This window comes from Canis aureus, chromosome 3 (assembly GCF_053574225.1).
Source record: "Canis aureus isolate CA01 chromosome 3, VMU_Caureus_v.1.0, whole genome shotgun sequence".
Lineage (NCBI taxonomy): Eukaryota > Metazoa > Chordata > Mammalia > Carnivora > Canidae > Canis > Canis aureus.
The window spans coordinates 40,976,514-40,991,834 of NC_135613.1; the positions used below are offsets into that span (position 1 = coordinate 40,976,514).

General features: G+C 36.7%; 1 protein-coding gene across 8 annotated transcripts in view; it reads left to right on the forward strand.

Moving 5' to 3' along the window:
- The window catches only part of PATJ (PATJ crumbs cell polarity complex component), a 354,601-nt gene that overhangs the window by 215,507 nt on the left and 123,773 nt on the right, over positions 1-15,321 (forward strand). The gene's annotated exons all lie outside the window — the stretch shown is intronic.

A 15,321-nucleotide genomic window follows, 5' to 3' on the forward strand; every position in this document is an offset into this window, starting at 1 on the left:
GTTTTACTTTGCATTGGGGAAATTGATATAAATTTTTCCTATATAAGAGTATATGTAAATCCTATGAAGTTAGAGGATTGAAAATCGAAAGGTATTCTAATAGGAAAACTTCTAATAGGTACCCATATGTGATTTTCCTCTTTAAAAAAAAAACTCTTATTGATTTTTTTTAGCATTTATAGAGTAAGCAGAATGATGTAATGAAATCCTTCTGTATAGCCATCATATAGTTCAGTGGTTGCCCACACTCAGTCATTTGTGTGTCCCTATACCTCCAAATATCCACCCCTATGCAATTATTATTTTTATAGTAGGTAAAATTTACAAAAAAATAAATGCACAGATCTTCTCTGTACAATTCTGACCACTGTATACACCTGAATAATCCAAACTTCTATCACTTCTGTCTTCCCCAGAAACTTGTCTTATGTACTTTGCCATTGGAACCTCTCCCATCCTGGGAGCTGATACTACATGGATTTTTTTTTTCTACTTTCATTTTTTTTTCCTGTTCTAGAATGTCATATATATGGGATAATATAGTATGTACTCTTCTATATCCAGCTTCTTTCACTTTGCATGTCTGTGATTCATCTGTCCTGTTACATGTATTAGTAGTTGGTTACTTTTTGCTGAATAATATTGCTGAATAATATTCCATTGTATAATCACCACAATCTGTTTATCAGCTTACCTGTGGATGGACTTTTAGATGTTTTGCAGAGTTTCGAATAGAGTTGCTAGGAACATTTGTGTGATGGGTCTTTTTGAGGACAGATAGTTTCCTTTTTCTTGGATAAATATTAATAGTAAGTTAATGAGACACAGCGTAGTTGTGTGTTAAAAAGAATCTGCCAGCCCCCTTTCCCAAGTAGTTGGGCCATTAAACATTCCCACCAGCAGTGTATGAGCATTCTGGTTGCTCCACAACCTTAGTTCTTCTGGTGGGTTTGTAATGGTTTCTCATTGTGGCTTTAATTTACATTTTCTTGATGACTTATGATGTTGAGTATTTTTCTTCTTTAGCAGCCAGTCAGATAGATTATTTTATAAAGTGTCTGAGCCTTTTCCCCATTTTTAATTAGGTTTTTTTTTTTATAATTGAATTGAATGTAGAAGTTCTTTATATATCCTGGATACTAGTTCTTTATCAAGTGTATGATTTATGGATCTTTCAATCTGTGACTTGTCTGTTCTCTTAAGATATCTTTTTATGTATAGAAGTTCTTAGTTTGGATGAAAACATTATTTATTCATGTTTTCTTTTATAGTTACTGTCCTAGTTAAGAATCTTTGTTTATCTCCAGTAATTATAGTAATATTGTCCTATATTTTTTTCTAAAAACCTTATAGTTTTAGCTTTTATGTATAGTTCTGTGATCCATCTTAAATTAATTTTTGTGTGTGCTGTGAGATAAGGGTTGATGGATTTTCTTCCATGCGAGTTCCTAGTTGTTCCAGCATCATTTGTTGAAAAGACTTTTTTTCCCTCATTAACTTCCTTTGTACCCTTGTCAACAATGAAATAACCCTATAACTGTGTCTCCTTTTGGACTCTCAGTTCTCTTCTATTAATCTGCCTGTCATTCATGCCATTACCACACTGTCTTGATTACCATATCTTTATAGCAAGTCTCGAATTCAAGTAACACTAAATCCTTGTTTTGTTCTTATTTTTAAAAATTGGGATGCCTGAGTGGCTCAGCGGTTGAGCATCTGCCTTTGGCTCAGAGTGTGATCCTGGAATCCCAGGATCGAGTCCCACGTCGGGCTCCCTGCATGGAGCCTGCTTCTCTCTCTGCCTGTGTCTCTGTCTCTCTCTGTGTCTCTCATGAATAAATAAATAAAATCTTTAAAAAAAATAAAATAGTCTTGGCTCTCCTAGGTCCTTTGAATTTCCAAATGAATCTTAGAAGCAACTTGTAAATTTCTGTTTGTTTGTTTGTTTTTAAAAGCCTGCTGGGATTTTGATTGAGATTGTATTGAATCTATAGTTTAATTTAGGGAGGCTAGACATCTTGACAATATTGAGTCTTCCAAATTATGAATGTGAGATCTCTCCATTTAATTATTTTTCTAAAATTTTTCATAATTTTCAGTGTAGGACTTTTAAGTGTATTCCTATGTATTTTATATTAAGTACTTTTATAAGTCAAATTTTTATCGTTTCATTCTTATTTGTTGCTCGTATATAGAAATACAATTGATTATCACATATTTGTGTATTGACCGTGTGTCCTATAATCATGCTAAATTAACCTACTAGTTCTAGTAGTTTTTGTTGATTCTGTAGCATTTATGGAGGTAGATGATCATTTCATCTGTGTATAGGGAGTTTTATTTCTTCACTTTCAATCTTTATGACATTTATCCTCCTTCCTTCCTTCATTTTCCTCTCTCTCTCTCTCTCTCTTTTCCCCTCAATCTCAGAAGCCATTTGGTGTTGGATGATTAAATAACAGCTTAGCTATATGTAGGTTTCTCATATATGCCCTTTATCAAGCTGAGGAAATTCAATTCTAATTTGATGTGAGGGTTTTCCTTTTAAACCACAATTTGACATTGTATTTTGTCAAGTGCTTTTAGGCACCTATTTATGTTATCTATATATAATTGTTTTTTTTTTTAAAGATTTTATTCATTTACAGAGTGTGTGGACAAGGGTGCAAGTGGGAGAAGGGGCAGAGGTAAAGAGAGAGAGAATCCCAAGCAGACTCTGAGCTTAACAGGGAACCCAGCGCACAAGAATTCCAATCTCACTATCCTGAGATTATGATCTGAGCTGAAATCAAGAGTCAGACTTTTAACTGACTGATCCATCCAGGCACTTTCCACTCTTACCTTTTTAAAAGATGTTATTTATTTTGTTTTAAAATGAAATGTAAGTATAACACAAAAGGACACTCACTAAATGGGATAGTCAAAACTCCTTACCCTAATATTCCAAGTCCTTCATTATATGATCCAGCTACATTGAACTACTTAAATAAGTCTTCGAATCAGATGTGCATTTCCTTCATTCCAATCTTTTGCCAGTGTATTTTATTCACTATACTTCCAGAGACATTTTAAAAAACCTAGCCCAGGGATCCCTGGGTGGCGCAGTGGTTTGGCGCCTGCCTTTGGCCCAGGGCGCGATCCTGGAGACCCAGGATCGAATCCCACGTCAGGCTCCCGGTGCATGGAGCCTGCTTCTCCCTCTGCCTGTGTCTCTGCCTCTCTCTCTCTCTGTGACTATCATAAATAAATAAAAATTAAAAAAATAAAATAAAATAAAATAAAATAAAAAAAATAAAAAACCTAGCCCAACTGTTTTGGCATAAGTTCATGACATTATTTTTGTTATTACCATAAATACCCTTATTTAGATCAGATGTCTCTTCTTTGTATATATTTTTTAAAATATTTTATTTATTTGAGAGAGAGAGAGAGAGAGAGAACACAGTCAGGGTTAGATGCAGAGAGAGAGGGAGAGGCAGGCTCCCCTCAGAACAGGGAGTCCAATGCAGGACTTGATCCCAGGACTCTGGGATCATGACCTGAGGCGAAGGCAGACTCTTGACTGACTGAGCCACCTAGGCGCCCCTGTATAGATTTTTTTAAATGCTAACCTTAGTTAATTGGCCTGAAATTCAAAGGTAAAGATGACAGAATGGAAAAACAAGAATATTAGTTATTATTTGTTTAAAATGTACTATTTTTAATAAGAGAGATGGCTTATAATACCAGATACATTTTTTTTTCAGATAAATCCCTTAATCTCTCTTGTCATATCTTAACTGTAAAATGGAAGAGGATTCAGTAATATCTTTAAAAATCTTTCAAACTTAATGTTCTGTGATTCTGGGATCTAAAATTTTGCTTCTCAAACTTTAGAATGTGACTTAGCCTAAGGAATTTCAAATCTCTATTCTGAGGAACATAAAAGCTATAAATCCTTTCTCAAAAGTTTTACCCAGCAAATCTCTTTAGATGTATAAATTGCCCTCAATGAACTCTATGAATCAGAATCGCAGGACAGATTCACCTAAATAACAACCCTCCACCCCATCCTACTAGATGAGAATCTCTGAAGGTGGTGCTTAGGGGTGCTTTTCACTAGTCTTAGTCTTAACAAGTCTTCACAAATCTTATTAGGAGTCTAGTCACTAGTCTAGTCTAGTGTGAATTTTTGCTCCTGTCATAGAAGGACATCAAAAGAAGTACCAGGAACCTTTGTAGCCTTATTGTAGAAAATATAACCATTTGTTACTCAGTTCAGATTACACACATTGTGTGAAATAAAATAATGTGCTCAGTGATGTAACTAGTAATTTTGTCAACCAAGTAGCACTGAATGGTGTCCTGGAATCCGCAAAAGGCAAAGGAAGAGAGATCCTTAAATGGTCCATAGTACTTATGGCTCTTTAAACTGAGTCTCTCTTTTAAATGCTCAGAGAATGGGATCGAGGTAACTTAGGGGCTGTGGCTAGAAAAATTAGGACAGGAAAATAAGATGATTTCTCAGCTGAATGCTCAATTTTGCACAATATTTAAATATCATAATTTAAAGTTATTTTTACTCTAAATTTTATTGCCCATCCTTATTTTATGTTTCTGGCTATGATTCAAAAGTATTAGGTTGGCAAATAGATTTTAATTCTAATTGATTCCCTAACATACTAAGTTGTCATAAAGATGTTAATTCTTTCTGCTATTTTCTTTGTTAACTCACAGATTACACTGTTTTATGTGCTTCTAAATATTATGGAATCCTAAAAAATTCTAATGGTACAGATAAAAGTAATAATTTTTACCTTTGTAATACTAGTAAAAAAGGTTTCCTCTTTTACCTTTGTAATACTAGCCCTCTAGAAGTAACCCCTGTCAACTTACCGTCTTTCCTATTGGTTTCATGCATTGTCACATACATTGTGCACATGATAGATTTTAAAATTAATGTAAGTAAACAAAATCATATTGTACATATCTTTTTTACTGAATAATGTCATTTATGATATATATTATTTATATGTCAGTACAAATAATACTATAACATAATGGTACATATGTCTTTGTGCAGTTGTTTGAATATGTAGTATTAAAAAAAACCATCTTCCATGTTATACAATTTTTTACCTCACGGTTTGTAAGAGGCTATTTCCACACCCCTGCCCCACCCCAACCTAGCAAACAGTGTATGTAATCAGACCATAGCCAACCTGACAGATGCAATTTTTTTAATTGAACAAAAAATTATTTACATATCTATCATTCATATTTACATATACCTACATAAGGAAGTGACTGAGAAAGTAGGACTCTAGAGAGGAGGTTTTTAACGTTGCCACTTGGATTTTTAAATTTTTTTAAATTTTTATTTATTTATGATAGTCACAGAGAGAGAGAGAGAGAGAGAGGCAGAGAGATAGGCAGAGGGAGAAGCAGGCTCCATGCACCGGGAGCCTGACGTGGGATTCGATCCCGGGTCTCCAGGATCGCACCCTGGGCCAAAGGCAGGCGCTAAACCGCTGCGCCACCCAGGGATCCCTGCCACTTGGATTTTTATCTGCCTTCACTGCTGCAGAGTTTAGAATGAGAATTGGGTGCTGAGAAATTATTTTGGAGAGAGAGGAAAGTGGTTGTGCTATAGGTGATTTGAATGAGTATTAAGCATAGTAGCAGGAATCCCATTCCAGCCCCATACCCGATCAGAGGAGGCTTTGGGATAAGGAGATGCCAGTTTGGATTCTGGCTCTGCTGTTGTCTTCCCTAGAATCTTTAGACAAGTCCCCACATTTGAGTCTCAGTGTCCTCATCACCAAAGTGCAGGAGCACCTTCCTTGCCCACTGGTCATGCAGCACAGTGTGCCGATGCGAGACTCTGTGAGACATGCTTTAAATATGTACATGATCTGATCCTGACTCTATAGGACCGATTCACTGACAAGATTTGTGTCAAACTTTTTTTTTTTTTTTAAAGAGAAGCTGAAGTTGGGAAGAAGGGCATTAGGAACTTTGATGAAGTCCTTTGATGACTGATGAGGTTTGTGACCATGTCTCTGGAAGGGTCAACGAAAATATTTTGAAGTTAAGAGAGGAAGAAATCTGATAACAGAGGGACTTGGGGTGGACCTCTAATTAGATCATTGTATGAAAGAAGCAAACATTACGTGGAGCATTACTAGTTTGGGGGATGTCTTGACTCATGGCATGTACCAATGTTCTTGGAAGAAGAAATTCCAGGTCAGTGGTCACCTGAGTCCTATTTGCATATGTGACTAACAATGCCACCGATAGATGTGACTTGTAATGCCTCAGTCTCCTACGGAAACATGATTCCTTTCCAATATTAATGAGCTATTAAGAGGTAGATTATACTTCTGCTTTCATTCACTTATTCCTTCCTATGCCCTGCAGGTAATAGGAAATTATCTACAGGCACCCCCTTCCTTTTGATCAGGTCAACCAACCTGTGGCAATTGGGGCAACTTCCACAGAAACACTAACAATCAGAGCAAAACATAAATGTAATTCTTTTGCTCAATTCCTCGAAGTCAGTATTTTTCAGAATTGTCAAGATTTAGAATTCAAAAGAACATCTTGTTTTCTGAATACATCAAGTTTAGAGAGAGGCGAGCTACATATTACTATTACTCTGCCTTTAGAAGGTATTTCCATTTAATTAGATTTGTTGGAGAGAAAATAAATCTCTCACGCTTAAGCCTTTTAAATGAATCTGTTCCTTTGGGAACATTTTACTTCACAAGAAATAGATTACATTGAAGTTGCAGACCTCATTTCAGCACTGCGTCATTAAACTGAGTCCTTAAAACCTGCTCCTTTGCCCGAAGTATTAAATTATTGGAGCTTGATGTGTATTATTTTGTCTTTCTGAGAAAAAGATTAATGTGACAATTTATTCAGAAATATTTTTTCATTATAGTGAAATTGTTTTCACATGAATTTCAGTCATCTTCCCTGTTCTGTCCAAGCCTTGCTACCTCTCTCATCTCTTCCTCTCTCCCATCTGCAAAACAGACAGTGGTTTGGAAAACTGATGGTGGTTTGGAAAACAAGTGAGCATCATTCTTCATGGGGGCTAAGTGCCCAAAGTTTTTGGAAAGAGAAAATCTTCTACAAGGTCTTTGAACAGGACCTGGTTACTTCTGTAACACATTGCCTACCCTCCCCAAAGCTATAATAAAGTACCTGTGGCTCCTAGAAAGACACCTGCAGTTTCCTACCTGCCCATCTTTTCATATGCTTTCCCCTGGTCCTGGTGCTCTTCCTGCCACTCACGTCCTCCCTTGCCTGCTAAAATTCTGTCTACGCCTCAAGACCAACCCACCCATCTCCAAGAAGAGATAATCACTTCTTACTTTATGCCTATATTTATCATATGGCACTGTAATGTTTTGTTTCCAAGACTGTCACTTTCTAAAGTACCAGATACTTGAGTGCAGGAACCATATCTGACTGAATAAAGTAATTCCTATAATGTGACTTTCAGAGAATCTGGTATCTAGAATATCCCTGGTGCTCGATATATAGTAGCTGTGGTAATGATGGTAATGAAAATTCCTGTGTCCTCATCACTTAGAGAGTGACTGTTGAATAAATGAGTAAATGGATGGATATAACATATCTATTATACTTCTATTGGAAGAAGCAATTGGAATATTTCTTGTTCTGGGTTTTCTATTTTGTGAGGCCCTGTTAATTGGATTTAAAATTTCCCAGGATTAAAAATGAGTTGCTTATCCTATGACTTTTTTTAAAAATCTCAGATAAATACCCTTAGGAATGTTTTCTAATTGTTAACAGGACAGGCTTTTGGGCTTAGATTTGGCTATAAAACTGGCTCTAGATATGTCATTATTGGTTAAGTTCCTTAAAATCACTACACCTCAGTTTCTCCATCTGTATAATCAGGTGATAATGCATTCCTCTACTGATTTGTGTGAGACTTAAGTGAAATAATGTATTTAGGATGCATGTATAAGGGCAGCCCTGGTGGCCCAGTGGTTTGGTACTGCCTTTGGCCTGGGGTGTGATTCTGGAGACCCCAGATCGAGTCCCACGTCGGACTCCCTGCATGAAGCCTGCCTCTCCCTCTGCCTGTGTCTCTGCCTATCTCTCTCTCTGTGTCTGTCATGAATAAATGACATAAATAAATGAATAAATAAAAATAAAATCTTTTTAAAAAGATGCATGTACATGCAGTTTGCCTTGTATGTTGTAAGTATTGTTAAATAGTGTTATTACAAAGTAGTAATAAAATATCAATAGAGAAGAACAAACATAAAATCACCTCAAATCCCACCAGACGTATCTTCACTGTTGACATTTAGTAAATACAGAGCTATCTTTAGACTCAGAACTTTTACATAAATGAAAATAATGTGATCGATAACATGATATGTTATCATTTACTTTTTTCACTCAATATCTTTTTATAGCAGTGGATCTAGGTCTGTGTCATCCTTCTCTTCCTTTTAATGCCACAGTTTTATATTTATCAGCTTAACAATGGCAAATATAATAAACATTTTGTTGATGAGTGTATGGTTTTTCCATTTTTTCTCTATTATACATATAGTCATGATAGACATTTTGATCATTTTAGGATAAATTTTTAGCAGTGAAATTGTTAGATTAAAAAATTAACATATAGGGGCACCTGAGAGGCTCAGTCAGTTAAGCATCTGACTCTTGATTTTGTCTCAGGTCATGATCTCAGGGTCATGAGATCAAGCCCCATGTTGAGCTTCACACTTAGCAGGGAGTCTGCTTAAGACTCCCTATCCCCCTCTCCCCATTCATGCTCTCTTTCTCTCTCTCTCTCAAATAAAGTATTTGTAAAAAAATTAACCTATAAAAAGATTCATCAAGTTATAAACACTTTTTTTTCTTGTGTCTTATACTCAATAAAAGAGTTTTTTTTTTTTTTTTTTTTTTATTCATGATAGTCACAGAGAGAGAGAGAGAGAGAGGCAGGCAGAGACACAGGCAGAGGGAGAAGCAGGCTCCATGCAGGGAGCCCGACGGGATTCGATCCCGGGTCTCCAGGATCACACCCTGGGCCGAAGGCAGGCGCTAAACCGCTGCGCCACCCAGGGATCCCCAATAAAAGAGCTTATTAAAGGAAAAAAGTTAACCTGTAGATTCCAATGTCATGAAATGTAAAATACAGAATATATTTAAAAGTTAAGTAGGGAGAAGGACTCTCAGATTTCATTATCAAGAGTTCTAGTTACCTGAATTCCATCTCAGTTTTCTAATAATAATTTCTCAACTGTTCATAATAAATCCTTCTACTTCGATAAAAGAATGGGCAGAGGTGATGGTGTTGAGTATTATATTATAACATGATATTCAAACCTCAGGCAAATCTGTTGCTTGAACTAAATTTTAGTTTTTGTATAATTAATATCTCTAATCCCAGCTTAAGTTAATTAACTTTGACTTCCAATTTGGTAAGTTTTTTAAAATAGATTTAATTGAGTTGCTCTCCAGCATAAATTTATATTCATGTTCAGTTGAACTATGAAAAATTGAGTTGTATTTTTGAATAATTAATTTTATTGAAACAAATCTCATTAAAGACCTCTAAGTGAAAGTTTATGTAGTATAACAAAAGGATTTACATCCATTTACTTTTGCTGAATCTTGCTGTATTAACCCTAATTCTACAAATTATAAAATAAGGCAATTAAGTATCCTATCTTTAGTACCTAACATAAAGGATTTACCTCAAAATTGTGTTTTCTGGATATTTCCTCCCAGTAGCAGAAATCAACCTATAAAGAAAAATATGAATCATATAGAAAACCCATTTATAATATGACTTCTGAGTTTTATAAAAACAGATGTTTCTCATTTGAGGCTATTGTTTTCAGGTTCTAGACCTGCTATTATTGTCCCTGAATGATATAACTCATTGAACTGGATATTCAGAATTTAGAAAAAGATGAGCGAATTTACCCATGATAAAATATTAGTGTCCTTCTGGGACCAGGAATCACTGAGCTGAGATTGAAGTTACAGACCGCGTGTAGGATCTCAGAAAGCCCTTTTTTGTCAGTATTCAGGAGAGTAAGCCAAACACAGATAAGAAAACCAGAATTGTAGCTCAAGAGCATAGAAAGCTCTTTTGGATAGAAAGCCTTTTGCCTTTGTATTTTCCTCCTTTCTTTTCCTTTTGAATGCCAAGATAAGTTACTAAGTGTCTGAGAGAGCATAAGACTTAGGAGATAGAAAGAGATATGTCACTTGAATGTATAAATTAATATATAGAAATAGGCACCACAGATACTCTATGGGTGGAAACTTTTTGATAGCAAAGAACAGAAAATAGTTCAAGGTAATTTGATCAAAAGGGAGAATTTATTGTAATAGTATGGATGTCCCTTCTAGAACCCGGATACCAGGTTGCCTGGGGGCCTCTGGAAATGATGGCTTTTCCTACTCCTTCATCCACATGGCCAAGTATGGTCACCTCACAGAAGCTGAGAGATGTAGAAAATCGTTTTGTCTCTCAACGTGCATAAACTGAACTGTCCCAGAAGAAGTAGGACATGTGATTATCCTTGAAGAGTTCTAGATCTCAGATTTTAAGATAATAGATAGATAATTTAGGTATAATGGGAACACCAAATCAGAACTAAGGATAATTCTTTCCACCAATAAGAATACTATAAAAAATAAAGACATCTCTAAATAAGTTATTACTCTTTTTATATATCATTGAGTCACCTTTGAAAGGAGAAACTTTGGGAAAGGCTCTTCTCCATTTACTGGAAGTAAATAGAAAATGATGATGTGGGCAGCCCCGGTGGCTTAGCGGTTTAGCGCCGCCTTCCGTCCAGGGCCTGATCCTGGAGACCCGGGATCAAATCCCACGTCGGGCTCCCTGCGTGGAGCCTGCTTCTCCCTCTGCCTGTGTCTGCCTCTCTCTTTCTCTCTCTCTCTCTCTCTCTCTCTCTCTCTCTCTCACCATCTCTAATAAATAAATAAAATCTTTAAAAAAAAAAAAGAAAATGATGTTTTTCTAATTTCTAGACACTCTGAATGATCACTCATATTCTTAAAGGATAGGAGCAGTATTTGCCCCCAAATGAAATATTTTAATTGTCTTCCTTTGGCATGAGTCAGAAAAAATTAAAATGGTGATCAGTCTAGATATAATATCTGTACAACAAAAGAAAGCATAATAAGTGTCTACTATTGTTCAGGTTGCAGTTTGTACAAAGACAAAAATATAGTCTTAGGGGATTCCACTTTGCATTTAGGACTTGAAAAATCTAGCAGTCAGCTATCAGGCATTTCCTCTTTGCACTGTGGTCTAATGCTTGGATTCTGAACTCCTTATCTCAGAGTTCTAGGACCGAAGATGGTAGGTCACCAGCATTCTCCCGTTCCCACTCAGAGTTGATTTAACAGACACCTTTAGAAAAATGACTTTCAAAATCATCTGATTTCTATGTGCACCATGCAGATGGGACCTCTAGGTGTGCCTTAGGATTATGAGCTTTTAAACAAATAACTAAATCACCGAGGGCAAATTGCTTAAGCTCATGGAATTCCGTAATACCCCAGTTGCTCTGAGATTTAAATGAGATACTGTACCTAAAGAACTTAGCATAATGTTTGGCACCAAGTGAGCACTAGATAAATGGTAGCAGTTATTAATTAGAATTAACCTGAAAGACTTCCAGGAGGTGTCGGATGCTTGCTTTTTTGCCTATGCTATACTTAGAGGATGTACTACATCTATTGTTTAAAGAATAGTGCCCTCAGGGGATCCCTGGGTGGTTCAGTGGTTTAGTGCCTGCCTTCCGCCCAGGACATGATCCTGGGGTCCCGGGATCAAATCCCACATCAGGTTCCCTGCATGGGGCCTGCTTCTCCCTTTGCCTGTGTCTCTGCCTCTCTCTCTCTCTCTCTGTCTCTCTCTGTGTCTCATGAATAAGTAAATAAAATCTTTAAAAAAAAAAAAAAAGAATAGTGCCCTCAGAGAACAGCAGCTTCTCAAAAATAGAAAAAGTGACAATCTAAAGTTAATTGTGCATAAAATGCATCATATTCTTTCTAATTACTTACTGAATTTTCTCTGGAGTGTGTTTCCTTTAGTGATGAAGAAATATAAAAACTGCTTATGCAGTTGGAAGCTATATGTGCCTTTCATTTAAATGGTGAAATTATTTTATATTAAATAAGATCTACAAAAACACAAAAGAGATCTTACTGTCTTGGAACTCAGAGAATGTGAATGTGTTATTTCTGAGATCAGAAGAAAGGCTTTGTCTTAAATTTTTAAATCCAGAGATCTGCATTTCCCTTTTTGATTTAATCCAATTCAGTCAGGTTTCCCTCTTTCTTGAATTTCTTGTTCTGTTCCCAGTCTTGCAGTGCATAACAGCATTTCTCCAGAGGCCTCCAAACCCTGGCAGGAGCAACTGCCATAACAGTAAATGGCACAGTTGTTTGGCACTGGAAAAAACATCCACAGCAAGTAAGCTCTTCCACCTTTCTACAGTTATAGCCCCTGCCTGGATGGTCGCAGACGCACAGTGAAGGCCTAACCGTAAATTTACTCTGAGATAAATTAAAATGAATGACCCTCTTTCTTCATTCAGGCTGTAATTTTTCCCTCTAAGAATAATAGTACCATACATTGTATTCTATCAAAATGGAAGATCACAGCTAAAAAAGCAAACATATCCATAAACATGAAACAGCCTAATTTTCTGTATGTTCAAGCTTTTGCTAAAAAAGAAGACTTTAAAAAGAAAAAATTCTCAATCCCTTTGAAGGCTGGAGCTCACCTCAGAGAAAGCATACTAGCAGTTGATCAGTGGAAGAACTACTTCCATGCTGGGCTCTGAAATCCAATACATCCTCACATAGTGCCACTGTGCGCAAGCTACACAGGACAGGCTGGCCAGTACCTGGTGGCGGACACAGTTCCTGCCCTCAAGAAGTTGACCTCCATTCAGTAAATGCTGTGTGCCTGCACTGGTGCTTACCTCCTAACAAGGATTGACTTTACCTTGCAAGGTGAGCTGTAAGTGCAATATGAACATTTTTAAATCTAGGGGCACAGAATTCAAAGACTGGAAGATTTAATAGGTCTACTTCCTGAAAGCACAGGCCAGACACACTGTGGAAGACATTGGCAAATAATTGCCTGAATGACAGACATTAAATCAGGCATATTCCACATGTCATCTCATTTTTAAATTGTTCATTTTAAAATTATTTATGAGGTGCCTAGATGGCTCAGTCAGTTGGCATCTGCCTTAGACTCAGGTCATGATCTTGAGGTCCTGGAATCGAGCCCCACATCAGGCTCCCTGCTCAATGGGGAAGTCTACTTCTCCCTCTCTCTGTCTCCCCCTCCTCCCTGCTCTGGTTCTCTCTTTCTCTCTCAAATAAATGAAAATAAAATTGTAAATAAATAAAGTTCCTTATTTATTGTTCATTGTAAATGAAAGAGATTGAGAAATATGGTTTGCAAAAGAAATGATCATGGCAGACATACTATTTTGTAACAATTGGGTTTTGCTGTTTAGTACATTTGGGCATGTTCTGTGTCATTAGGTATTTTTCACACTGCTCTGAATTACATGACTTATTTAACCATTTTTTCCCTTATAACTAAGTTCGATAAGAAGATGTAAATATGAGAAAAATAAAAGCATGAAAGTATTAGGAGAAAACATAATTGAAAGGGTGGGCACTTAAAAAGTTTTTGTTTTTAGAGTGTAAAATTGAGAGGACAGTACAGAGATTTCCCATATGTCCTTTTAGATTACCAATATCCTCCTCCAGAGTAATAACATTTGTTGACAGTTGATGAATCTGCACTGACATATCATCCTCACCCAGGTCCATAGCTTACATTCTTGGTGTTCACTCTTGGTGGTGTACTATTCTGTGGTATCAGATGTATAATGGCATGTGTCCATCATTGTAGTATCATGCAGAAAGTGGGCACATTTCTAAATATATAATATTAAAAAGGTAAAAACCTTAACTGAAAAGATGAGTAATTTTGAACACTCCCAAATTAAAAATTCTTTGTGTATTAAAATTATTATAAATAAAATGTAAGGGCACTACCATGTAATTCTCACAACAGTTTGATTTTTATTTTCTTTAAAGATTTTATTTATTCATGAGAGACACAGGCAGAAGGACAAGCAGGTTTCACGCAGGGAGTGGGACTCGATCCCGAGACCCCTGGATCACGCCCTGGCCTGAAGGCAGGCACTAAACTGCTGAGCCACCCAGCGATCCCCTCGCAATAGTTTTATGAAGTAGGTGCTTAGATTCCTTTTCAAGAAGCAAAAACCAAGGGTCACCTGGGTGGTGTGGTCAGTTGAGTGCCGACTCTGTTTCGGCTCAGGTCATGATCTCAGGGTCCTGGGATGGTGCCCTGTGTGAAGCTCCATGCTTAGCTTGTAGTCTGCTTGAGTGATTCTCTCTCTCTCTCTCTCCCCTTCTGCCTCTCCCCCACTGAGCTCATGCATGCCTGTGTACTCTCTCTCTTTCAAATAAATAAATCTTTAAAAAAAAATACTGGGGCACAGAGATATAGTGTGGAGATCAATGGGTTTCTGGGAGGTTGATAATCTTGGTGAATACAAAAGCTGATAGAATGAGGGGCATAAAGAGGAGGTGGTTCCGGTTTAGTCTCTGCAGCAGGCTTTGATGCGCATACCCACATTAGCCCTTCAAGATGATGGATGAGCTTCATTTCAGACAACTCCATCCTTTGAAGTGTTCATTTCCATACACTTTATCATTAGAGCGGCTATGACAAAAAACCCTTTGCAGGTGTGTCTTCAAACACAAAATTTCAGAGACGTCAAGGACAATGCAAGTTACAAAAAGTGGAAATCTGTTTTTTTTACTATTCCTATATAGTGTACTATTCTTCCCCTTAAATAGAAAATTTCAAGGCCTCAGTTACATTGGGACAGTATAGATTACTAAATACTTATTAGAGAGACAGAAGGAGAAAGGGCAAAAACTGTGTGAGCTATTATCAGTTGGATGAAATAAAAGATTAATTATGGCTATCATCATAGTTTTCAGTGGAAAAACCTGGAGTAAAAAAAAATTAGAATGTAAATGTTTTTAAATCATGTTTAGCTGAATTCAATCTAGTTAAAAATCCCACCACTTCTTGGGTAAGAGCAGATGGCTCATTGATTGTGTATAGTAAAATGTTTCCGTGCAGTTGATCTAAAATATGATTTAAAATGGGGATATAGTATTTACCTCCTCTGGAGTAACAAGATTTATGCTTTGTAATAACCTTGACACATTTAC